The sequence below is a fragment of the Tursiops truncatus genome, chromosome 4, assembly GCF_011762595.2.
Source record: "Tursiops truncatus isolate mTurTru1 chromosome 4, mTurTru1.mat.Y, whole genome shotgun sequence".
NCBI classification, from domain to species: Eukaryota; Metazoa; Chordata; class Mammalia; order Artiodactyla; family Delphinidae; genus Tursiops; species Tursiops truncatus.
Genome location: NC_047037.1, coordinates 143,235,953 through 143,262,081, shown reverse-complemented (window position 1 = coordinate 143,262,081; position 26,129 = coordinate 143,235,953). Strand labels below are relative to the sequence as shown.

The following is a 26,129-nucleotide window of genomic DNA, read 5'->3' as shown; positions in this document are numbered from 1 at the left end:
AACCAGACAAAAAAATAGTAAAAAACAGAAGACCTGAGTAATATGCTTATCAAGTTAGCGGAACAGAATATACAGAACAGTGAACCTAAATTCTTTACAAGCACACAGGAACATGTGAGAAAACCTATACACCATATTCTGCTATAAGGCACATCAGCAAATTTCAAACGATTAAAATAAAGAGCAAGATCTTTGGGCAATGCAATTGTGATGGAAAAGAATAAAATAAGAAACATGCATATGTCTGGAAATTTTAAAATATTCTTCTAAATGACCTACAAATCAAAGAAAAATATCATAATGGCAATTACTGTCTTAGCTCAGCCTGCTATAACAAAATACCATAGATTGGGTGGCTTAAACAATAGACATTTATTTCTCATTTAGTTCTGGAAGCTGGGAAGTCTGAGAGCAGGGTGCTCACATGGTCAGGTTCTGGTGAGGGCCCACTTCCTGGCCTTGCAGATGGCTGCCTTCTTCCTGTGTCCTCACATGGCAAGGAAAGAGAGTAAGAGAGCAAGCCCTCTGGTCTCTTCATATAAGGCACTAATCCCGTCATAAGAACCTCACACTCATGACCTCACCTAAACCTAATTATCTCCCAAAGGCCCCATCTCCAAATACCATGACTTTGGGGGTTATGGCTTCAACATAGGAATTTGAGGGAGGAACAATTTAGTGCGTAGCATATATTAAATAGTACTGAAAATACCTCAAGTCAAACCCTGTATGATACAGCTGAAGCATTATTTATAAGGAAATGTACCACCTTAAATGCACATTATTAGTAAAAGATAAAAGCTTCAAATTAATAAAGTAGGCATTCATCTCAAATTAGACAGTGAACAGCTACAGGAAAATTATGGGCCAATTTTACTCATAGACATTGACTCAAAAATTCCCCCTAAGATATTAGTCATCAGAATCTAATCAATACACTATAAGAACAGGCTAGTATGAACAAGTTATGTTTATATAGTGGTCATCTGTGGGTGGCGGAATTAAAGATTTTTATTCTGCTTTTGATGTTAATCTTTATTTTATAAAATTTCTAAATAAGCACTCATTATTTTATGAATCAGGAAAAAAATATTTTGAATTAATAATTAATATTCTTCTGATCTCTCATCTTTTTGAAGTCAACTACTTAAAGAATGGTGAGAAGAACAAGGGCTCATTCAGAACAGCCATTTCATCTGAGTAACCATCAGAGCTATAAGACCTTACATGTTTCAGTGTCTCTATCTGGTTGAAAACAAAGAAAGGGTGGATAGGAGTAGAAAAGGATTTACAAAGGATTTACAAAGATAGGGATGTGATAATAGCAATTCATAGGCTTTTTGCCCAGACATTAAGGGAGCGATCTCATACACAAATATGTCTATAAATAGAATACTGCACTTTAATGAATAATTTAAAAGCACTTTGCAAACAGGGTTAAGAAAACAAGAATCTAAATGCTCAAAAATCAATAGTTCTGTCCTATCGCAACCTGGTGAGTTACAGAAGCAGATGCTTGAGTTGTAGCCTTTTAAAAGAAACACTGGAAGCTGGATGGTCAAATATCAAAAAGCTTAAAAACACCTACAAGTTTTGACATGAAAATTCTGCCTTTAGAAATGTATCTTTCAGAAGTAATTGGTGATACACACCACGAGTTTTGTATAGGATACTTATTAAAGCATTATTTATTACAGTAAATGTCCAGCTATAGGAAAGAGGTTCAATAAACTGGGATTCCCACTGGAATATTATGCAGCCATTCAAAATCATATTTTAGAAGAATATGATGACACAAAAAATGCTCACTATCTACAAAGCAAAAAAGTTGTTTATAAAACATATTATGGAATGAATCCCACCTTTAGGAAATACATATCATACACATATAAAAGTAGGAAAAAAATTGGCAATCCTTGAGTGGTAAGATTATAGATGATGTTTATTTTGTACTTTATACTTTCTGCCTGTATCTCAAATAGATTCAAACAACCTTCATCAGCCTAAACCCACTTCTAGTGAGGGTAGCTGGGAGGTCAGTACAGATTTGGTACACTGCCCTTCTACATTTGCGTAACAAACCATCACACACTTAGCAACTTAAAACACGTTTATTATCTCACAGTTTCTGTAGGTCAGGAGTCTGAACAGGCTTAACTGGGTCCTCTGCTTAGGGTCTCATAAGGCTGCAGTCATGGCGTTGGCTGGACGATATTCTCATCTGCAGGCTTAACTGGGGGAGAATCTGCTTCCGAGCTCACTCGGGTTGCTGGCAGCTGTTTCCCTGCTATAGGACTGGGGGCCCCTGCTCCCTACTGGCTGTCTCTGGAGGTCGCCCTCAGCTCCTAGAGGCACTTACTCAAGCCAGCAAAGAGAATCTCTAGTTTCTAGCAAGATGGAATAATGGAATTGACATCCATCACTTTTGCCTCATTCTACTAGTTAGAAGCACATCCCAGGTTCCACCTCAGTGGGGATGGGGTTATTATACAAGGGCATGAATACTAGGAGGAGGGGATCACAGTGGGGTCAACTTCATTCATACAGTCTTTCCACTTTACCTAGCTTCCCAGTGCAGAGCTCAGACAAAGGAGGGAAGCTTACACTTGGATGTGAAGACTCTTCTGATCAACCAACCACTCATAAACGCAACTGAACCCTGCCCTCTGCACCTCTGAGGCAGGACAGTACTGTAAAAAGTGAAGGGAGCATTCACCACAAGTCAGGGCTCATGTAGAGAACTTCAGCAGGTCCTGTGCCAGCCTTGAAGGATGGTTGAGATTTAGATCCGTGGGAAGGAATGAGAAAGGGAGACTTTTCCTCTGCAATAAGGAGAGGTGGAGAGGCAGGAATTCCCAAGGTGGGTTCTGGAGGAAGTAAGCAGGACGGTTTGTTCAAAAGAAACACAAACAAATATGATGTCTAGCTTCATATTCTAACCGGTCCCTTGATAGACAACATAGTTGCAAAAACTACGAACAAGACCTAGAGAGGAAGACAGCTTTAATTTTGGCTAATTCAGTAGCACTGACATCACTTCGCCTCTCTAGTGTGGTAAATATTACTAATATTTACCAGTATCCAGTGGTCCTAAACTTCCAGAACATGGAAGACTCTACCTCCCTGCCCCATTTGAAACTAGGCATGTCCAGAATGACTCCCTCCAGCCAAAGAAACGTGAGCAGAATGGACCAGCTTCTAAAGTGATTAACTGCAATGTTAATCCATGTCCTAAAAGGGTCCGGATCTAGAGCAGTGAAGAAGCAATACTGCCAAACTTCCAAGGGACAAACACCCCTCCCTTTCGGAAATGATTAGAGATGATGAAGCATCATAGTGCTACCAAACCTGATTAAGAGCGATCCAAGAAAAGATTATTAGTCAATACTTCTTATGAAAATATATGCCAAAATCAAAAGTGAACTATTACCATATGGGATCCAATAATAAGTTTTAAATGTAGTATATCATGACAAAGTAGAGTTTATCCCAAGAAATCAATGATGGTTCAAAAATAGAAGATTAAAGTATTTCACCTCAGAGTTCAAAGAAGAAAAGATGCAAAATTATCTAAATAGGTAAAGAAATCATTTGATAAAATTAAGAATCTATTAATGACTTTAAAAAATCTTTTATCAAGCGATTAGTAGATAAGACCATCCTTAACCTAGTAAAAGGAATCTACCAATATATAGCAAACTTCAAATTTAAGGCTTTGAAAACATTGCCTTTAAAGTGAAAAACAATATTAGGATAGCCTTACCACAATTTCTATGCAACTTTGTCTAGTGGTCCAAACAAAGGGAATAAGACAAAATAAAAAATAAAATAAAAGATTTAAGGACTAGGAAGGAGGAAATGAAATCATCACTATTTACTTGGAGAAATTAGAAACAGATCCACACATTTGTGAGGTCTGGTATGTTTCAAAGGCAGCACTGCAGATCACTGGGGAAAGGATGGTACTCAATAAATAGTACTGGTAGAATTGGTTATGCATTTGGAAAAAATCTAAAATCATAGCTCTACCTCATGCCTCACACAAAAGTAAGTTCAAAGTAGAATATGAAGAGAAAATATTTCTTTTAAAATTTTAAGAGGAGAATATCTTATGACTATGGGGTAACAAAGGATTTCTTAAATAAGATTTAATAACCACAGACAATAAGAAAAAGATTGATAAATCTGACTACATTAAAATTAAACATCTGTTCATCAAAATAGCAATTTTAAAAGGATAAAAAACAGGACACAAATAGAATCCAGAATATATAAAGAACATCTAAAAAGCTATAAAAGGAACAACCCAGGCAACAAACAGACAAACAATATAAGAATACCAATTATAGACTTGAAAAGCCAAGTGGCCAATAAATGGGTAAAAAAAATCCTCAAACTCACTAGTAATCAAGGAAATATAAATTAAAACAGTGAGATATTTTATATCTACTCAACTGACAACAATGAAACATCTGAATGTATAAAGGATTAGCAAGGATGTGAAGAAACAAACCTTTGGAAAATACTTTAACAGCTGAGGTTGGAACTGGGCCTGCCCTATGACCCCACAATCCCATGTGTAGATGTATACCTGATCCACTCTCCCCTGAGTACGCAGCACAGAAGAGTGGACCAGTGGGACATGGCGATTAGCAGGGGTGGAGGCTGACAGGCTGCTTACAGGAAAACTTCAACTGGGACTCAGGCCAGGTAAGTCAATGTCAGAAGCCAGTCTTGTCAGGAGATGAAACTGGGGATCAGAACCGTGCTTACTTAGGGCAACTTCCTCATAAATAGCACCTGCATCAGTTATCTTCTACAGCCAATCTGAACATGTTACTTCTTCCTTAAATTTCACCAGCTAAAACTTTCTAGAGCAGAGTCCCAACTTACATCAGTTTCCTCAGCTGCTCTAAAAACCTTTCCATTGAATTTAATGGTTGAACACAACACAAATTAATTATCTTACAGTTCTGGAAGTCAGAAGTCAGACACAGGTCTCGCTGGGCTAGAATCAAGGTGTCAGCATAGCTGTGTTCCTTTCTGGAGGCCTGGCTGGAGAACCCATTTTCTCGTCTTTTCCAGCTTCTGGAGGCTCTGCCTGTATTCCTTGGCTCATGACCCCTTCCACCTTCTAAGCCAGCAATGAGGAGTAGAGTCCTCCTCATTTCACATCACTCTGACACTGACTCTTCTGCATCCCTCTTCCACATTTAATGACCCTTGTGATAACTATGGACCCACCTGGGCAATCCAGGATAATCTCTTTGTTTTAAAATCAACTAATTAGCAATCTTCATTCCAACTGCCACCTTAAATCCTCTTTGACATGTAAAATGTCCACAGGTTCTGGAGATTAGGATGTAGACAGCTTTGGGAAGCCATTATTGTGCCTACCACACCTCTCCTCAACTCTACCCCCCACCCCATACCTCTAGCAGAGTCCCAACCCTTTCACAGTGTCCCCCACACCTCCAGCCTCAGCACCACCATACACCTTGTCCTCCAACGACACCAACCTTCTGGCCTTTTTCTAATCAGTGTGTGCCCATCCATGCCCAAACAATTACAACCCAAACTCCAGGGCTCAGCCCAAAGGCCACCTCCTCTCTGAAGCCTTCTTTGATTCCCAGCCTAAATGAGTCACCTCCCCTCAACACACCAACCCAACGTTCTGTATATCCCAATTGCTGCACTGAGTGTGGCCCCCTGTAATCATCTATTTTCATGTCCTTTCCTCAGTCCAAAGTGGTGAGTTCTTCGATGATATGAACGCTGTCTCATTCCCCTGTGGGTTCCCAGATCATAGCACAGGGCCTGGGAAACAGTAGCACTCAGGGAGTATTTCTGAAACTTAAAGGAGGCAGAAAGAAGCTGCCCTGGGTCTCTCTCAACAAAACAGATGTCAAAGAATAACCTGGGTTAAGTGTACAGCTAACAGGGCCAAAGAACTATTCCAGATGTTCATGACAAAAACACCTCAACAATCCACTGCTTCGTTTGATGCACAATTTACTATCACATGGAAAAATCTCTGTACCACAAGGGACAGCCATTATTTTTTATTGCTAACCTGTGGGGCAACTCTAAAGTAAAAGACCACCTCAAGAGAAATAAAGGATTTATCTAAGATGATTTACAAAGATGTACTCAAAATTACAGGCAAGAGAGTAGATGCTGCTCCAGCGCAGCACGAGGGCCTGGCAGTTGCCCGTCAGCCCTCCCACATTCTCAGAGGGCTCCAGTCCCTCTCCAGGAAGGCTGGGAAGCACCATGCCAGTGATGCTGAGGGATGTTACAATCTACCCTGTTTAGGGGAAAACAAATTGCCTCTACGTACAAATATATGTACATGCTATAATAAAGAGCACGTTTTTAAAGAGGGTGTTAGTTAAGCAAACAGGGTCTCGTTTAATTTCAGTGGTTTGTTATTTGATGTCCATACTCCAGCAAGAAAATTCTCACCTGGGGTGAAGGAGACTAAGCAAAGAAAAGTAAATGTTGACTCAGCACAATTATGCACTTTAGAAAAAAAGAGAGATATTACTAACATGCCTTGAGTTCTTAAAAGGCATGCTTCCATTCAGGTTCAATAGAATTCCCTTGCTCAACTCTTCTTTAAAAGTGTGAATTCTGAAATTCATTTTAAAACTTCAAAAACTACTCTCACACTGGAAAGGAAATTTGAGACGGGAAAACAGAAATAAACGACACATATTCAGCACCATGGACAGTGGACCCAGGATGCTTGTTAAGAGTCCTTGCAGCAAGAGCTGAGAGCTAAGAGACACCAGAGCCACCCAAAAATCTACAGTATTCATCCTAATGTTCAATGTGGGAGTGACTCCAATACATGAGCAGGTATTTTTCTTTGTCATGGCCCAAAGGACAGCCTTCTTCGCCAAAGGTCTGTACAACTTTCATCTTCCAAGATCTGCTTCAGTGATCACTTTTACAATAAAGCCCTGGGATTTCTGTGAAAATAGGAATGACTCTGCCATTGACACATGGCTACAGGTCCAGAAACTGAAATTGTTGAAACAGAAACAGTGTCCAGCCTTGAATGGCTAGATTGTTCCAAGGACCTCACAGAATTTCTGCAAATATAAACACGGCATGCTCTCAGCCTCCCCTGAACATCAGAGGAAAAAAATAGCTTCTTTCTAAACATCTAATAAAATGAGCCCATGTGGTGAAATTTTCTCATAAATACTTTTAAAAATGTAATCATAAAACTGTGTATTTTCTCCAAGTCTGAGTATTAATAAAGATATCTGGAAGAGAGATGTTCTGAAGGTCAATATCACCACTAATCAGCACCACCTGTGGCAATACCAATCCCAAAGCCCTGAATTCTACACAGGATATCCAATCTTTTCAGTTAAAAAAAACCCAAAAAACTCCTTTTACCATCAAACCTTTTTTCAAAACCTTATAATATTGAGTACTAACTAAGAAAATGCATGAAGTTATATAAATTCTAACACGCTTGTAATGAAATTTCACGGTGTAAATAACAGCACCTACATACAAGAGAGAAACGTCAGTGCTCAGAAGTGACCAAAGTCAGTCAGTCAGTCAGACTGCACTTGTATTCGAAGACCCCTCCATTTCTGGTGGATCTCCAAGTCTGAACACACTACCCACAACTACTCCAGCTCCCCTGACGGGAGGATCAATGAGATCACTTTGGATCTTGTCAACAATCACTCCAGAGTGTCACTGTTCTGCAAACAGTCTCTGGGCCAAAAGGCACATCTCTGAGACGTTTTAAGATGATGAGTTGTTCTCGTGCACGAGGGGACTGGAAATCAGTTTTCTTCAATAGGAAAGCACCTTTGCACACTTCCTTTGGTTCCCAATTCTAAAGCCAAGTTCAAAGAACAGAACAGGGGCAACAGTTCACCCGCTGACAGCAAGTTAAATTTCGGAAGGATATGGGCGTGCCTGTGCCAGAGGACTGGTGTGAACTGGAAGGTCTGTTTACTACCCTGTCTAGTCCGGAAAGGTCTGTCATCAAGGCCCCGCTACCCTAGCATTCTTCTTCGTGAATTACGCAGCATAAATCCTCATCACCCCGGAGTGCTGTTAGCTCACACGCAGAGCCTAAGAGACCCAGAAGTCCGCGTTGCCTCAGAGGAAGGCGGGAGGAAGGTAATCAACCCTAGGCACGAGGTGTTAAGACCTGGCTTTTTGTTAACTTGCTAATCTGCTACGCAAGTTATATACTTGAGAGTAGTAAGGAGAAAAAAAGTAGAAACGCCACCGGGCAAAAAGAAAAAAATAAACACTCTCAGCAAACAATACTGCCAGAGCGGAACACTTCTGGGAACAATAAGAAACACCTTCCGACTCGCCCCCTAATAAAAGAAGAAAATGCAGTAACTGACGAGAGGAGCACGCACCCGCCCCATCTAACCCGCTCCTGGCTTCGACACGGGGTCGCAGAGAGACGCAGACACTAGTCAAGGGGGCAGATGCCGGGAGTGTGGGCAAAGGACACAAAGCGCGTCCGCACGGAACCCCTTCCTGCTGCCGCGGGCGCCGTGGTCCCGGACGCCGCCCCCGCCCTCCGCGCGCCCCTCCCCTGCGTCCCGCCCGCCCCGAGCCGAGCGCCGACGACGTGCTTTCCCCCAAATCTCTCCTCAGCCTCACGCGACTAAACTTCAACCGTTTTGAAATGTAAGCCCCATAAAGTCCAGAGCAGAACCGTGGCGGACGTCTACTGACAGGCAAGCGTTAACTCCCCTGCTTCTGGAAGCGCGGTTCTTGTTTACAACTTCTGGATTGGGGGGGAGGGGAGACAGGGCAGCCCAGGCAGGGTCCTCGTTTCGCCCGAAGTCACTTCACCACTTTCCTCCGAAATCCTCCCCGCGTCCAGTTTCCGTCCTCGGAACATTTCGTGAGCTCGCAGCGCGGCCCGGGCGTTAACTTGAGGAGGGGGCGCCCCAGAGTCCCGCGGGGACCTCCCGGACCCCGCCTCCCGCCCCGCCCCGCCCCGCCCGGCAGACGACCCGGCCGCCGTCCAAGTTTGTCCGGGCCGCGCGGGGGTCTTCGGGGCTCTCGGCGGGGCTCAGTCGGGCGAGACCTGCGCCCCACGCCCGGCACTGACCCCGAACCCGGCCACGGGCCGCCGATTCCCAGCTCCACAACGACCCCGGCCCGGGCCCCAGCTTGACTCCCGATCCCCGGCCCGGACCCCGACCCCGACTCCCGACCCCCGATTCTCGGCCCCGATCCCTGGTCCCGACCCCGGCTCGACCCCGGCCCGGACCCCGACCCCCGACCCCGGACCCCGGCCGGTCCCCCGGCTGGGACCCCGATTCCCCACACCCGATCCCCGGCCCTGCCCGCGACCACTCACCTGTCCCGCGGCAGAGGGCGTGCCCGCGGGCCGGCCCGCGGGAGGGCGGCCGGGGCGGGGCTGGGGGGTGGGGACAGGCGATCCCGGCGGCGGTGGAGCCTGAGGCGACCGAGCCTGAGGCGACTGAGGCGACTGAGGCGGCGGTAGCAGCTCCTCGCGCTCCAGGCGAGGCACTGCGCGCGGCGCGGGCCCGCCCCCTCTGCTCCGCCGACCAATCCCGCGCCGCGCGCCGCGGCTGACCCCGCCCCTCCGTGGAGCTGGTTCTCGCGAAAGCGGGCGCAGCGGGCCAATCGAACGGCGGAACGGCGACGCGCCCGGCCAATCGGAGCTCAGGAAGCGCTGCAGAACGAAACCAATTAGCGTGGAGGGGGCGGGGCGGGGCCATGGGCGGGTCACCGAGAGGGCGGGGCCATAGCCGGGAGGAGCCCAATGCGGGGCGGGGAAGTCAGCGGCAAGGGGCGGGGCCAGGAGCTGGCGGTCCCCAGCCGGGGCGGGGAAGAGGGCGGGGAGAGGGGCGGGTCCACAGGTGGGGTGGGGTGGGTCGGGTTCCAGAACAGGGCGGAGGGGTGGCAAGGCAGGATGAGGCCACCACTGGGGGCAGGGCAGGAGGCGGGCCACTAATCGGGGGCGTGTCCAGGGGCGTGGCCCAGGACTGAAGAGGTGTGGACGGGGGAGGAGGGTACTGGTGGGGGAAGGGCGGGTACCCTCAGGGTCGGGGGCGTGGCCTGGACGGTCTGCGATGCCTGCTGACCTGCACCCGCCCGGGGTGCGCCCGCTCCCCCGCTTCTCCCAGGGGGCCAGGTCCCGTGGTGAAGGTGAAAGCGGGCAGTCCTCCCGGCCTGGAATTGCGCCCCGCCATCCCCCGACCTGCCGCGGGCTGGACCCCCACCTGTCCCGGTTCCTCGGCAGGTGTCCCTTCTCCCTCCCGCGCTGCGGAATCCCTGAGTCTGGCCGCACATGCCCACCTACCCGCCGGGCAGACCCAGGACGCGGTGGGCTTGCGCATAGATGTTTGCAGGTGCCCGGTCAGCACACCTGTCCGCAGGTGACCGGAGGGGACAGAGAATGTCTCGGGTGTTTTTGTTCCGTTACCCTTTTTCTATACCTCCCGGACTGCGTTATGCTTTGTTTTGTTTCTATTACGGTCATTTTCGAGGCACTGGACCCCAATGTCCCATCCTTGCGTTGCGGCTGTCCTTAGCATAGGATTATTTCTTGCAGCGCAGCTTCTAAGGGCTCGAGCCAGGTCACAGGCCGCAGGGGGCCGGGCTGTGGAGGCGGGCAGGGGTTCTGGGATGCTGCCCTCCCCTGGAACCCCTGTCCAGAGCTGGACCCCCTCCCTGGATCTGCAGGGGGACGGCCCTCAGCCTTGCTCGGCCTCCTTAGGCCTTGGAGAAGAGGAAGGGTCAACCGGGTGGCCAGACATCTCCAGGACGGAGGGACTTCTGACCCCAGCACCCAACAGCTCAGGCCGCCAGGGCAGGGCCTGGGGACTGGCCTGGGGACACAGCTTGGTCCTCTGCAGGCAGTCCTGCTCACGGGCCCGTTGGCACCCGTTTGCCCTGGACTGGGGCAGGAGGCACTTCCCAGGCCTCTCCTCTGTGAACTCATTTGCGAGCTGATGACCTGGTGGTAGGAGGGCCGCTGGAAGCCCACCCACTCAAAGGTCACCATTATGGGGCTTCCCTGGTGGCGCAGTGGTTGAGAGTCCGCCTGCCGATGCAGGGGACACGGGTTCGTGCCCCGGTCCGGGAAGATCCCACATGCCTCAGAGCGGCTGGGCCCGTGAGCCATGGCCGCTGAGCCTGCGCGTCCGGAGCCTGTGCTCCGCAACGGGGAGAGGCCACAACAGTGAGAGGCCCGCGTACCGCAAAAAAAAACAAAAAAAAGGTCACCATTATGACCCCTTCTTTTTGTGGAAGTGACCATAGCACCTGGAGCCTCACCACATTACGCAAGGGGCCCCACTGGCACCCAGAAGCAGGCAAAGCTGGGCTATGCTCAGAAAGTTCACGCTGTCCGCCCCAGATGCAGGGCAGCAGTCAGTGAGAGCGTGGGGGCGGGTCAAGAAGAGCTGTGTGCTCGTTTGTCTTCACATATCACTCCTGTCATTCAAAGACAAGCTTTAAGAAAGAAAGGACCCAGATGGGAGGGTGGAAGAGCTGTTGGTGGGTCCACGGAAGGGCAGCAGCCCTGGGAGAAGCGGGAGTGCTAGCCACACCTGGGGCGTGAGGCCTTCCTAAGAAGGGGGTCTCTGAGGCAGGGGTCTAGGAGCCCGTCTCGGCCATGCAGGGACACCTGTCACGTTCTGTCCCAGCAGGGAGGCATGGTTAACCGTGTGCTCTGGAGGGACCACTCTCGGGTAGGGAGCGGGGTGCGGCAGGAGAAAGAGGTGGCGGCCCTGGTCGGGTTGTCCCCACAAGACGTGATTCCAGGAAGTGAACAAAAGGGATGGGGTCAGGACTCGGACCCAGAGGAGGGAGCCCCAGAGGCCCGGCCTGGAAGGATGTTCAGCGTCCCGACTGGTGGCCCTGGCTGGCAGCCTCACCTTGACTCTGTAGGCAGAGAGGCCAGAGGGACCCTGGGACCTTGCTTCAGAGACCAGCGCAGGGTGGGGTTGCAGGCAGAGCATCCTCAGCGCCCCCAGATTACAGGCTGCCAGCCGCCCACTTCCCCATCCTCTCCAGGAGCCTCGGCCTCTCAGCTGCCTCATCGCCTCCTGAGACACAGTTAGTCATTAGGAAACTAATGATAGTGTTTTGGGGACAGCATGTTGGACCCTAACAACTTTCAATTATTTCCAGCTCCTGCCAACCCTGGGAGGAAAAAAGCTGCTCATCTCACGCTCCCGCCCTTGACACACAAGACAGTCCACGTCGCCAGCATATTACCATAGATTAGCAGACCTCTGCAAGCCAGGCTGCTGAGGGGAGCAGCCTCCACCCCCAGGCCCCAGCAGCTGGGCCAGGGCCTGGAGCAGGCCTGGCCTCCTCCCCGCGAAGTGGACCACCCAGCCTCAAATTCTGCAGTGCGTTCCGGGGGCTTCCCCTCCACCAGCACCGCGGATGTGTGGGTGCGTGTTGGCTGCCCTCTAGATCACTGTCACTGCCGCTGTACTTTCGGAGAGAAGCACACCCAGGGGCCCGTGTTTATAAATAACTCCCTGGTGTCTTGTTGGGGGCACAGGGCGCAGGGAGGGAATGGGCCGCGTAATTATCATGTGCTTGGAATGGTGTCAGATCTATGGCCCTGGGAAGTCTCACAGCACTCGGCCTTCCTGATTGTCACACGCCCCCTGCCACTAGAGAGTGGGGGGAGGGGGGGTGGACACGTTATCAAGGCTGGAGCCTGGGCGGGGGCGGGGGCCCAGATCAGACGGCTAAAAGGGCGGGAACGTAGCCAAGCACGGAAAGCAGTCCTAGGGTAATTTGCGCCAATGTCCCCCCAGATGCATAGACGCCCCCCTCCCGGGTGGCCTCGCACACAACACCCAGCACCCCCGCCTGGGGGAGAGGTTGGGAGCGTTCGAACTGAGTCTGCTGTGGGTCTGGGGCGTCACTGGCCTTCCCCAGCGAGAACTCACATGGTCATCACAACCACCCCCAATGCTCAGCCTGAACACAAGGGCACAGTTTGCTGAGCGGGACCGAGGCTTTCGTTGCCGCTAAAATCCCCTTCACAAACACAGAGGTAGAAGGCCCTCTTCCCAGGACCACACCCCCAGGCCCTTCTGCCCTGTAGGTCTGCCACTGTCCCATCAAAGAAAGCCGCCTGGGGGAGGCAGGGCTGCGTCACAGGTGACTCTGATGGCCAAGTGATGGAGTGAACATCGTAAAGCAGGTAAACCAGTCCGTGCACGAGCTGCGCTGGTCAGGAGAGTACACCCGGGCTGCACACAAGTGCTTCCCCCGTAGAATCAAAGGTGTTCTCCTGCCCCACCTCACCTCACTGCTGTAGCATCTGACTGTGACTTTATGAGGTGGGGCGATCCAGGGGGCCCTGTGGCCCGCCCCCACCCCCCACCTGCTTGCTGAAGGAGTAGCTCCTGAGCAGTCCCCGGCCACATCCCTGGCCCATAACTAGAGGGGGAGGGTCGCATCTGCCCACAGGCAGAGCTCTGGAACCCCAGCTCGGGTGACGTGATGGCTGGAAGTGTGCACGGGAGGGAGAGGGGAGCGTGGAGGCAGCATCCGAGGGAGACACACAAGGAGAGAGAGAAGGGCTCACGAGCCTGTGCAGCAGCCGCCAGGACTCCACTGCGCCCTCTTCAGGCCTGGCCAGCTGACCACACCCTACAGCTGCCCTGTGCCTGAACCACCGGCTGCCCGGCGACTGCGTGCCCGTGGGACCCAGTCCCTTCAGATCCGAACAACACCCAGCAGAGGACCCTGTGGATACAAGGGGCCGGCGGCCACAGCTGTCCGTGTCGTGGACATGGAAAGGTACCCCACTGCTGGGAAGCTGGGTTCAGAGCAAGCGTGGAAGCAGGGGCTCTGAACCCCGAAGGGCACACACCGCGGAGGTGAGCAGGGGTCTCGCTTGCACCTGACAGGAAACGCCAGCCCATCGGCTTGGGTGTTAGCCTGAAATAAGCACGTTTGTGCTCCACGGTCTGTTGTGACAGAGGCTGGGGGCTTACCCAGCGCTCTCATCACCCCCAGGGCGCTGGGCTGGCTGCCTCTGTGCTCTCAGACCTGCACACCAGAGCCAGTGAGTCACGGCTGCTCTTCACGGCACCTCCCAGCTCGGGAGCACAGGCTCTGGGGCCAACAAGCCACTTCCGGCAGAGAGAGACAGCCAGAGACACAGAGAGAGACGGAGACAGGCAGAGAGAGACAGAGACAAGAGACAGAGAGAGACAGAGACAGGCAGAGAGGGACAGAGGGAGACAGGGCAGAAGGGAGGGAACTGCTGTAGGCCCCCAGCCCCAGGCCCTCCGCTGCCTCGCCCCCTCCCCCACTGCAAGCGGAGCTGCGCACTTTTATTTTTCTCCTTTGCAAGGTTTCTGATATTTTGCGTAAACAAAAGAGTCTTGCCCCGTTTTTCCTCTGAGAAGAAACGCGCATCTGCACACACCTCCCTGAGCAGCAGTGACGTCATCCGGACTTTATTTTCGGAAGACTTTCAGCTGCGGGCAAGTGGCAGCCGAAGTCCCGCCCCTTCTCTCTGAGCGCACCTCCGGCTCTGAAGGGGAGCGCTCTGTCTTTGTTCGGTCAGTGGTGCTCGCACCCTCCCGTGCGGGGCTCGGGGAAGAGCCTGGAGGGAAATCTCTGGGCCAGCGGCCAGTGGGGTGGGCCCTGCAGACACAGCTCCGTCTCCGCACTACATACACCTACGGCTCTAAAACGACTCTTCATCAGCTGCTTTTTTGCTGAGGGTCACGTGAAACTTTTCTGTTGACATAAATAATCATCTCTAATTAACATCAGTGGAGACAAATTTGAACACATAGAACTGTTTAGTTGACTATTGTGTCACAGAAAGAGGGGGAGGGGACAGGCTCAACCAAGCCCCGCAAGCCTTCCTTTATTTGGGTCCCAATTTTCTTAGGGTTCCAGCTATGTCCCCTTTTCTCAATTGCACTGCCCTCTACCCTGTTGGACTTTACTCCTGCCGTCAAAGACCTCTGATGAGAATTTTAAGGTGAAAGTTCAAGAATGTAAAAGTTGAGAAATTACCATTAAAAATTAAATTAAGGGGGACAAAACCCTTGCTATGCAGGGATCACAAACTGATCTGGCTCCCAGAGGGGTCTGTGGCTCCCCCTTCCAATTACCAGCCAAGGGGGCAGGGAGGTGAGGGATTGAGGGTCTGCAAACCCACGAACAAAGGCAAGGCCACCAAGAAATCATCGCAAGGTCTGGAGGGTGCCCTGCCGGCCGCCCCCAGAATGAACAGCCAGGGTCCATGCTAGACCATGCGAACAGAAGCAGAGCAGCAGAGGGATTCCCTGAGCAGGCAGGGTGCAAAGGCAGGTACCCAAAACCGACATCCAGACAAGCCTTAGGACGGTCTCCCTCCCTTCCCCCGTGCCTTGCTGGGTGACCCGGCTGATGGACAGGAGGCCCTGGCCCCCATCACTCTCGCTCCCTGCCGAGGAGGATCTTAACTCTTGGTCACTGGGCTGCAGGCCCCAGCTCAGGTCTTGAGGGTGGAGGTGGAGGGGTCTCTGCTTTCACATTCCCGAGTCCCAGCCATGCCGGGGTGGAGGGTGGCCCCCTGGAGGACAGCTCCAGCACACGCACGAACACTGGCACATGACCCCGGAATTCTCTGGTGTTACCATGTGCCCATCGCTCAGAAGCAGCCAACCTAGTGCAAAGGATGGAAGGGCTTGTTAATGGCTCAGCTGAGGCGCTGGCTCTCGGCCAGCACCCTGCAGGGTTCAGTCACCATCCTTAGCATGCAGGATTTGTGCTGTAACAACGGTCAGTAAATGGTGCTGAGACCCTAGTACCTTGAATACGAGCTCCAGGAACCAAGGAACGGAAGCAAGTCTGGCCCCTCTCACTGTGACCCTCGGTGGACCGCTTGCACGTTCAGAGCTGCTTGTCGCTGCTGGGTTAGGAGTCCTGATTCCCTGGTCAGTGGTGGGAAGTGCTTCTGCCAGGGTCTCCACTAGATGGGAAGCACCACTGCCTTTTGGCCACTTTGGGCTTCTTATGCCAGTGGACAAGCAATCAGAGAATGGGCTTATTGTACAGGTGGGCTAATCAGCCCTGAATGCCACAAAGAGCTCGGTTTGCTGCTCCAGTGGGGCCAGTTCAGTGTCTGGACTGTGTGATAACTATACGTGGGCGACTGCAGCAGCCTCAGCTCGTCAAAGCAAGGCAACCAAGGGCTCAGCTCCTCTGGGCAAGCAATTCCAGTTAGCCAAGTTCTGGCTGGAACCGCAAAGGAGAATGGGGTGGAGGGGGAGGTGATGGGCACGATTGCAGCCTGGGACTTGCTGTGCAGCAGGGCCTGCTGCTTGGTTTGGTAACAGGTCTATAACTTTTTAGCAGATTGCAACTAGACTACACCTTGAAGAATTAATGCTTGCACAGCCCTCTAGGAGGTCAGTAGGGTGTTTGTTCTCAGGTGGGACTGCAAGGGCCGGACTGTCACGGAGTCGGTGTTTGGACCCCTTCAGGTCCAGCTGGAGTGCCCTGGCAACCCCTGGCCTGGCTCCTGCAGTCCCAGGGCTGGGCTGCTGTCACTGCTACTGCGGCCACTGTGAGGTGCTGTGTCCATGGGGTGGCCGCTTCCATCCTTCATGCCACATGCAAATAACCCTCAGCAGCGCCCTTCCTCAAGGTCATGGTGGAGGCCCCCGGCCTGCGTTCTTGTCTCCTCTGAAGGGTGAGATGTGCCAGGATATGCCCCCCCCCCCCGTGCATATGTCACCTGAAAGGGAGAGATTAAACACCTATGGGGCAGACTGACCAAAGAACAAAGACAGACCCGCTCTGCTCTCTCCCTTCCCCTGCACAGACCAGTCAGAGTCCCGGAGGCCACCAGTCTCTCTGAAGACAGAGCAGTCAGCTCGTGGATGCACAGGGACTTCCGCAATGTGCTTTCCTGCCTTCCTGCCTCAGACCCCTCTTCTCTGGGACTGCAATACCTAGGGAATGTTAGCACAAAAGCCTTGCTTCAGACTCTGCTTTAGGGAAACTGGGCTAATAGACAACATCAATAATAAAATTTTAACTTTGCAGCCTTGTTCAAAGAAAAGAAAGATATATACAATGGAATACTACTCAGCCATTAAGAAGAAGGAAATTCTGCCATTTGCAGAATGGATGGACTTGGAGGGCATTATAAGTCCCTCCAAGTGAAATAAGTCAGACAGAGAAAGACAAATACTGGATGATATCACTTATATGTGGAATCTAAAACACAACAAACTAGTGAATAAAACAAAAAAGAAGCAGACTCATAGACATAGAGAACAAACTAGTGGTTACCAGTGGGGAGAGGGATTGGGGAAAGGGCAATATAGGGGTTGGGGGAAAGGGGGTTATTGTATGAAATCATGTGTTTTGAAAACTATAGAGCACTATGAAATTTAAGGAATCTTTCATTCAATAAAAAATAGATAAATAAAGAAAAGAAAAAAGAGGAAGGAAGGAAAACTTTATCATGTCCAAAACAAGCGAGAAGTCAAAGCCAGAGTTATCCCGGGAGCTCATGTGGGGCAGTCCTCGGGGAATGAGGGAAGAGACAGGCCTGGAGTGGTGACTGGTGAGTGCACGGCCTCGGCAGAATCGGACAGCAGCCTCTGATGGTGGGGGGCACCTCATCCGTGAAAAAAGACTGAGAGAGTCCACCCATGGCTCCAGGACCCCACCAAGGACGTCTTCCACTTGCCTGAAGACAGAAATGAAGAGAAAAGTCTCCCAAAGAAGTAGAAACGGAGCATGTGAGACATGACAGTGTGAGACCTGAACCTCCTCTCATCCGTGGAGTGCGGGTCTCCAGCTCAGAAATTAAAGGAAAATGCGTCTAATGTGATTGGAATCCCTGGTGCCTGGGAAGAAGCGCGCGCTTATCTTCCTGTCAGGACACTTCTACAAACTGGAGGACAAGCTTAGGATGGAAATGTTCAAGCCGGGCAGGGGTGGAGATGGCACGAGAGGGTCGGCAACTGGAAGGAACAACGGGGCTTGTGTCCCCGAGAACTAAAGGCAAACAAGAGAAGAGTGACAATGATGAGACAAGGGCAGCGTGAGTGAAGAATAAATAAAATTTAAAAGAAGCAAGTAGTTTAGAAACTGCAGAAATGAAAAAATATAATCATGGAAATTCAAGCGATTTGAGACAGAGTGGAAACGAGAGTCAACAAACTAGAACATAAAGATGAAAATATTATACAGAAAACAGCACAGGAGGGACTTCCCTAGTGGCACAGTGGTTAAGAATCTGCCTGCCAATGCAGGGGACATGGGTTCGAGCCCTGGTCCGGGAGGATCCCACATGCCGTGGAGCAACTAAGCCAGTGCAGTACAACTACTGAGCCTGCGCTCTAGAGCCCGTGAGCCACAACTAGAGAGAAGCCTGCGCCACGGCAAAAGATCCCACGTGCCACAACTAAGACCCAACGCAGCCAAATAAATAAATAAATATATATTTTTAAAACTGCCCTTTAAAAGAAACAGGTGCTGTGCTCTGAAAACCAATATTTGAACTGTTTTTGATGTCATGTGACTTGGTAGCTAAAACCTGTTAAATTTGCCACTTATAGCGTTCTCATATTTGCTCATTTTAAAAATATAGAAACATTCTTTTCTAATCTGTTTAAAAATTTTTTCCAAATAAAAAGGCTCAGTGAGTTTTGAATCCATTTGTTAAAAATATACTGATGCAACTCTTAGTTTGCAAGAACTGCTATCAGTACCTGGGAAGATGGAAATTCACCAGCTGAATCTCACCAAAGTGTTTGGTGGATGGATGGAAACAAACAGTGTCATGATTTTGTAAGTGCAGCCCACGATGCTCTCTTCTTTTTGAATTTACATACTTCAGGGGGTGTCCTCTTTAGCTCTGGCAGCCGAGTATGCAAGGAAGCCCGTTTCAGAGGAGAGCCTGGAACTGAGGTTTCACACGGTGAACCAAGAAGGGACAAGCATCTTCATTCACACTAGCCGCCCACAATAGCATCACACTTATTCACTTTATGTTAGTAACAATGTTACATAAAGTGTTTGTAATAATAAAGGGGCATTTTGAAAGATTGTCGATTGCATCGTATCTCGTCCCTTCTCATTCTAGTGTACGTTTTGTAGTGTATTCAGTATTTTAGCACAGCTAATCATGTACATAGTTTTAATTAGATCACATACATTGGGGGGAATTTGTTCAGATGCTTTTTACTGATTGGTAGGTGATCAAAAAAAGTTTTAAGCCCACTCATCAAATTAAAGAATTTTTTTAAAAAAATTTAAATAGTTAAAAAAAAATACACAGAGTGCCGAGAGGAAAACTGGAAACAGCAGAGAACAAAACGCCAAGAGTTGCACGTGGGTGATGTTCATTATTTCTCATTCCGAGCACAGGACGCGATCCCAGCCTGTAAAGCGGGGGCAGTGACGGCCCCTGTCTCGGGGGCTGGTGGAGGTGGAGTTAATAGACAGAAGTCGGTGGTGCCGGCGCACGGTCGTTGCTGCTGAAGGTTCCTGTTCTTCTGAGGCCGAAGTGTAGGAACTTGCCAGTGTGCATCGGGGTCCCACCCCCGCCCCCAGACGCCCGGGTTGTCGCCGTGAGGAGAGCGAGCACGCAGCCCACCACTGTTCCTGCCCCGCTGTCCTTCCGGGATGGCAGCTCACCCGTGAAGAAGTGACACCTGTGTCCACTCCCCTCGGCCCAGGCGTGGTGTATGTGTTGCTCGTGATGCCTGAGGCCAGGTGGGGAGGGACAGCTCCGCTCCTCCCAGTTCTCTCTCTCGGGCCACTTGCCCTGGAGCCCCGAGGCTCCAAGGGCAAAGCTCGCCTGAAGCCCCCATGCTGGAGAGGCCCCGGAGAGACACATGGGCACAGCGGGAGCTCCGTGGAGCCCAGCGGCTGAGTCCTCCCAGCGGCGGGCTAGGCTCAGCCGTGAGCGAGCCTTCGGTGGTCTCCCGGCCATCGTCTGAGTGCAAGCGAGGGGGAGCTGCCCGGAGGAGCCCCGTCCGGTCCTGAGCCAAGCAGACAGGGACATGTGATTGCTGTTGCTTTAAGCCCCTACGTGTGGGGGGCACTCGTTCCGGCGTGGGCTGGCGGGCACCGGCAGCTCACGGGGTCTCAGTGACCGTAAAGGTGCTGGACCCTGGGTTAGCGTCCATCTGTGGGCTTCCCACTTCTTAGGAGAGCCCCGGGGAGGGTGGGGAAACAAGCATGGAGGCTACTCCCGCTGACACCCAGGGCACCTCTTGCAGCCACACGGTGGGGGGCCGGGGGCCCAAGCGCAGGTATCGTGAGGGCGGGGAGGGGGAATCGGTGGCCAAACGTGTGCAGTCAGCAGCCTCGGTCTCAGGAGAGGAGCTGCTGGGTCCATCCCCCCAGACCTTCCCCCACCTGCCGAGGACCTTGCTGAGGGTGGGCAGCTCATTGCTGCATTTTACTTAAAAAAAAGAAACAGCAACACAGGCGCACACCACCAATGGTGTCTGCGCCCTTAAAGCTCTGTAAATGCAGAATTTTAATCAGCCCAAAGCTGGGGACAGGCCCTCCTAAGCCCTGGGATTAACAGCCCAGCACTGCAGTGGTCCCCAGATGAGGGACCGTCCCCCAGAGGATCTCAGTCCTGAAGCCGGGGAAGCAAGTCATCTCAGCAGAAGCTGGGCCCCTGCAGCCCCAGGAGGACTGTCACTCCGTGTGCTGCTCATGATGACAAATGACACTTACTCTGGGACAAAACTTTGCGCTAAAATGTTCGAGGGGGAAAATCTGTGGATGACTTTGACGGGGATGAAGTGACTGATCCTTTCCGGGGGTTTATGTCTCGGCGAGGGGAGGGCTCCCGATTAAAGCCTCGCTTCTGGAAACACAGCACATCGTGCCCCCGCTTCCTGTCAGTCGAAACTGAAGTATTTGGCGTAAGCTTATTTTCCCTCCTAAGCTGCCTGCCACAGACTCTGCCCCGAGAGCGGCTTTGCAAAGCAAAGATGTTTGTTGCCCGAGTTTCAGAAAATCCGTACCCCTCCAAGCGACCTGCTTACGTGAGAAGTTAAGTAATGAAACGCAGGGCCAAGCGGATGGGGCCGCCGAGGGTCTGATGCGCCCCAAACGCCCCCACCGGCCCACAGCCGCGTCTGCTTGTGGCCCACACCGCGACAGTGCTTACTCACCTCCCAAGGGCGCTTTGCTGGGTGTGTGGGACAACATGGCTGGGGCAGGTCACGCTTGCTGTCCACACAGCGGGGAGATGCCGGCCTTAGGCACCCCGTCCTCCTCCTCTCCCTTCCCCCAAGATGGGGGGCACAGTGCTGGGGGCAGCAAAACCCCCTATGTCACGTCCTCTGGACGCACGGCTCAGGCAGCAACTCTGAGCAAGGGGCATGGATACCACGACCTGGCTGGGCCACAGGCTCACTGGAGAACCAAACAGCATCACATGAACGTTATGTGGAAGCACTTTAAGGGGCAGAGCACTTGCCGTCCCGTGAACAAGCGGCAGACAGCCAGGCTGGGGTGTGTGTGTCTTGGGGGCAGCCCTCCTTGTCTGAAGCTCCCTCCAGCTGCGTGTGTGTCCGCAGGCCCGTGAACCCATCCTGGGACCCAGATGTGCCGCCGCCCTGCTGTCCAGTCGGTTCTCGAGCCGGAGCAAAGGCCGGAAGGCGGGGCAGAGAGGACAGAGGCCTGGGGGGAGGGCTCCTCCACCCTCAGTTTGCAAACTCTGCACACGCCGCTTCCCGCCAGGCCTCTCCCCCAGCCCAGGTGACAAAACCCATCCACCACCGGGGCTGCTGGCGCACCTGGGGCCTTGCCGGCCTGGAGGGGCAGCTCGTTGGGACCAGGCTGGACAGGAGAGGGGAGAAGGTGGCCAAACCCCAGCAGCTCCTTCCAGACAACAGGGCAGAGCTGATGGGGCTGGTTCTCTGCGGGGTCTCCCAGCCGCAGGCAGTGCTGTGTGAGGACAGGTAGCCTGGCAACCTCTCTGATTGGGGCATCTTCCTCCTCTGCCCTAGGAGCCCCTCGCAGCGGCCTTTCCATCTCTGCCAGCAGGCCCGCCCCTTCTTCCCTCTAAGGTTGGTCAGTAGTGGCGACTGTTAGGGGCACCCAGGGGGTCCCCGCCCCACCCCTTTAATCTCAGTCACGGCCCACGGGTGTCCCTCACTGACCTCGTCACCATCTGCCTTTCTCACCTCCTTCCAGAATGGGAGCTCTGGGTGTGGAGGGGCTGGTGGGGAGCTCCCGCCCCGTTCCCGACTGTGTGCCCAGCAACCAGAATGCGCCAGAACGTGTACCACGAGGCTGGAACAAGGCCGAAGCCGGCCCGCCCAGGCCTTGGGGTCCCCAGCTGTAAATCAGGGCCTACGGGAGAGATGACGTTTAGGGCACCGAGGACCCATTCAGAGTCTAGAGCTTTAAGTCAATGAGATGAAAGCAAAGGGAGATGCAATTAAAACGGGGGCAGAGCTGCTGGGAGCAGGGCTAGGAGACGCCGGCTGGAGTTAAAGGCATTTCCATGGAAACGCACCACCCTGGCCGGAGCAGGCCACTTGGCAGCCCGGATGTAGCAAGGAAGTTTCTGGAATCATGGTCTGTGCCTGCCCCAAGGGGAAAAGTGTCCCTAAAGGAGGCCCTGGATATTGGCCACCTGAAGCTGTCCATGTCATCATTTCCGGAGCTGTAAGTGTGACCCTATGTGGGAAAAGGGCCACGTGCCTGGGATTAAGTCAAAGATCTCGAGATGAGAGATCATTCTGGATTATCGGGTGGCCCTACGTGCCCTTGTGCCCTTATAAGAGAGCAGTGCAGGGAGCTCTGACTACAGACAGGAGGACAGGAATGACCGCGGAGGGAGGCAGACTGAGTGACGTGACCACAAGTCAGAGAAGGCTGGTGGCCGCCGACCTGGGTGAGCCCAGAGCCTCTGGGCAGCACGGCCCTGGCCACACCCTGCTCTCCACCCGGTGGTCCTGATCAGCCTCTGGCCTCCAGAGGGTGAGAGAGTAACTTTCCATTGCTGCAAATCACCATGTCTGGGGGCGTTGTCACTCATGGCAGGCCCGGGGGGCTAGTGCACTGACCACGGGAGAAGGGCTGCTGGCTGCCAGGAGGAAGGTAAGTGGTGGGCACTCAGTGGGACCGGCCCCTCGAGGACGAGAGCCCAGCGCTCGGTCCATCCCCTGAAGACACCCAGCTCCTCGGAAGAGGAGGCCAGGCTGGGCCACGCAGATGCAGACACACCTTGGCCCTGTTTGCTCAGGAAATGCTGAACAAAGCACCCCGCTGTCCACACCACTCCCTGCTGGGCCCTGGCTAAGCTGTGCTGTTTGTGTCCCACCCACCCGTCAGCACCGACGGGGCACAAATCCATCCGAGGAAGCATCTGGGGGAGAGCAGGGTTCTCAGCCACCTTCCCGAGGCCTCCAGCCCTGCCAGCCCCGCCGGCCCAGCAAGCGCAGAGTTCCCTCCTCCAGCACGGCCTCCCTCACAAGCCACATGGTGACACAGGCTCTGACACAGATATGCAGAGACCCTGGGAGCCCGGCCCAGGGCCAGGCCCCTTGAGGAGAGGGGAGGTCACCAGATGCCCAGGGGGAGGTGACCTGCCTGAGACCACACCGGGACACGCCATGGGGGCGCAGGGTCAGTTGCCACTGTCAGAGGCTTGTCGCAATTCATAAAGCGTAATTTCCAGAAACTGAAGCTTATCCTAAGTGCCACAAGTTTGACAATGTCTTGGCCGACCATTGAATTCAGAATTTTAATTTAAACTCCCAACTTTTCTGAAATGTGCTCTATGATGTTTGTGTCCTTAAATATAGCTTGAGAAGCAAAGGAAAGCGCGCTGCGGGGCTGGGTCACGGGGGGCGGCGGGTGGGAGGTGGAGGGGGGGACCGGAGGCCTGGAGGCTGCGCTCCAGCAGGAAGCCAGAGGGTGACTGCGTGAGAGGAGCAGCTGGGTGGCAAATCTTAGCAGAGCAGCCAGTCCTTCCCCAGGCCGTCCCGATGGGCGACGCCAGCACGGGTTATCGGCAGGTGACACCACAGGGGAGAAGGCGGCTATGTCTGCTGGGGGGCTGGAGGGTGTGCCGGCCTCTCTGGAGCCCAGCTCAGGACGGACACAGCATCGCTTGCCCCGGGTGAGGGTGGGAAGGCAGTGGGGTGTGGGACCAGCTGGCAGGGCTGCTGCGAGGTGGAGGGTTTGCAGACGGGGTCTATGCTGGTCACGTGTGCCAGCTACACGTGTTCTGGGTGTGTTTTCCATGATCTAAACTACTTAATATGACTTTGGCATGTAGTGTGGTCCCTCACCTGGGATGGTCACCTGAATGATGTGACAGCAGGAGGGGCTGATAGAGTCCATGATGCTTTGTGGTCTTGACAAACTTTTTTTTTTTTAGATTTTTTTTTGATGTGGACCATTTTTTTGTTTTAAAGTCTTTACTGAATTTGTTGCAGTTGCTTCTGTTTTATGTTTTAGTTTTTTGGCTGCGAGGCATGTGGGCTCTTAGCTCCCTGACCAGGGATCGAACACGCACTTCCTGCCTGGAAGGCGAAGTCTTAACCACTGGACCGCCAGGAGGTCCCCTGTCTTAACAAACTCTTGAAAAGTGTGCACCACTGGAGGCGTGAGATGGTGGCGCACTTGTCCGCATGTTTTTGACTTTCCCCGCAGTGCACCATGCGCAGGGCAGGTGCACGAGTGCGGGACAGGGTGACCCTTGGCCCCTCGTGGAGTCACCACACCAGTCAGGAAGCAGAACATGGTCAACATGCACAGCACCCCTGCCAACCGTGGCGCCCCCGGGGCCCAGGCCGGATGCCACAGCCCACGTGGAGGGCGTGTGGTCCACAAAACATGATGGGTGCCGTGGTGGCTGCGCTGTGCTCCTTTCCTGTCTGTGCTCCGTCACGTGGGGTATAGACTCTGTTTATCTGCTCACCGCTGTCGGCATGTGGGTTGCTTTCTGCTTTCTAATATCTCAGGTAGAGCTGCCGTGAATATCCCCGTGCCTCTTGCAGCACGAGTGTGCGCCTCTCCAGGGGTGCAGGTGGGCTGCTGGCGGTCACGCCCACCTCTCGCGAGGCTGGGTCCTTGCCGCTTCGTTGCCCCCAGTCTCTCGCCCCTCGCCTCTCTAGCCGGCGGGCTCTGGTGTCTCCCTGAGGTTTGATTCGCTCTCCTGATGGGGGGTGAGGCTTTCGGCCTCACTGCCCATGTGAATATCCTCTTTGAGAAGCGACTGTTCACCACTTCTGCTGTGTTTCTGCCGGTTCCTTTCTTTGTTTGCAGGACTTTATCAGCCTGTGGATGTGTGTTGACAGCACCATCTTCCACTCTGTAACGCGTCTGCCCACTTTCTTAATGGTGTTTTTTAAATAACAAAAGACTTTCCTTTTCATAGAGCCCAGTTTATCAACCTTTGCCTTCAGAGTCAGGCCACGAATCCACATCTGATCGCACACTTGCCCAGTTTCCTGTATCATCTTGTAGAAAAGGTGTTGTCTCTCAGTTTTAGTTCTCCAGTCTCCCTGGAACTGATCTTTACGGAGCGTGTGAAATGGGGGTTCTATCAGGCAGCCTTTTCTGTGTAACTAACCGCCCAGACCCAGAGGTTTAGAACATGAGCCGTGTGTTTGTCTCATGAACGTGGGCCTGGCCGGGTCACCCTGGGCTGCACTTTCCACGCCTCTGTGCCAGCTGCTGTGCTGGCCACTGGCTGGCTGATCTGCATCCCGTTCTGGGACAAGCCGGCTGACCAGCAGGGATACAGGGTGACTGGGCCCCCTGCCTCTGGTCCTCCAGAGGCCACGGGTGGCAGTTACAGGCTCTCCAGAGCAGCAAAATGCTTTCAGGTCTCTGCACGGGTTGCGCTGGCCATGGGCCCGCTGGCTATAGTAAGTCTCCAGCCGAGGTCGGGGTCTGAGGGCACCCAGAGAAGTGCGGGAACCAGGTGGGAACAGGGAGGTTGCGATCTACCCATAGTCTCCCCAAATTATTCTCAGCCCTCCACGTGTAGAGGGCTCAGCCCCTCCCAGGACCCCCAGCGCCGCTGGACCATGGCCTCAGGCTCAAAGTCCTGGGTCTTCTCCATTCAAAGGCTGAAGAACTAAAGCACCAGCGTGGGCCCCAAATCCACA

At 52.6% G+C, this 26,129-nt stretch overlaps 1 protein-coding gene across 13 annotated transcripts in view; it reads right to left on the bottom strand.

Annotated features, from left to right (window-relative positions):
* PCBP3 (poly(rC) binding protein 3) overlaps positions 1-9,508 on the bottom strand; it is a 213,837-nt gene extending 204,329 nt beyond the window's left edge. For 3 of the 13 annotated variants that reach the window (XM_073804606.1, XM_033856269.2, XM_033856270.2), the window contains exon 1: positions 9,365-9,503. The gene's annotated coding sequence lies outside the window, so the exon portion shown is untranslated. Of the gene's footprint in view, positions 1-9,364 lie in introns of all 13 variants that reach the window. The other 10 variants (XM_073804605.1, XM_033856267.2, XM_033856268.2 and 7 more) reach the window with 6 other exon arrangements.
* Positions 9,509-26,129: the final 16,621 nt, after the last annotated feature.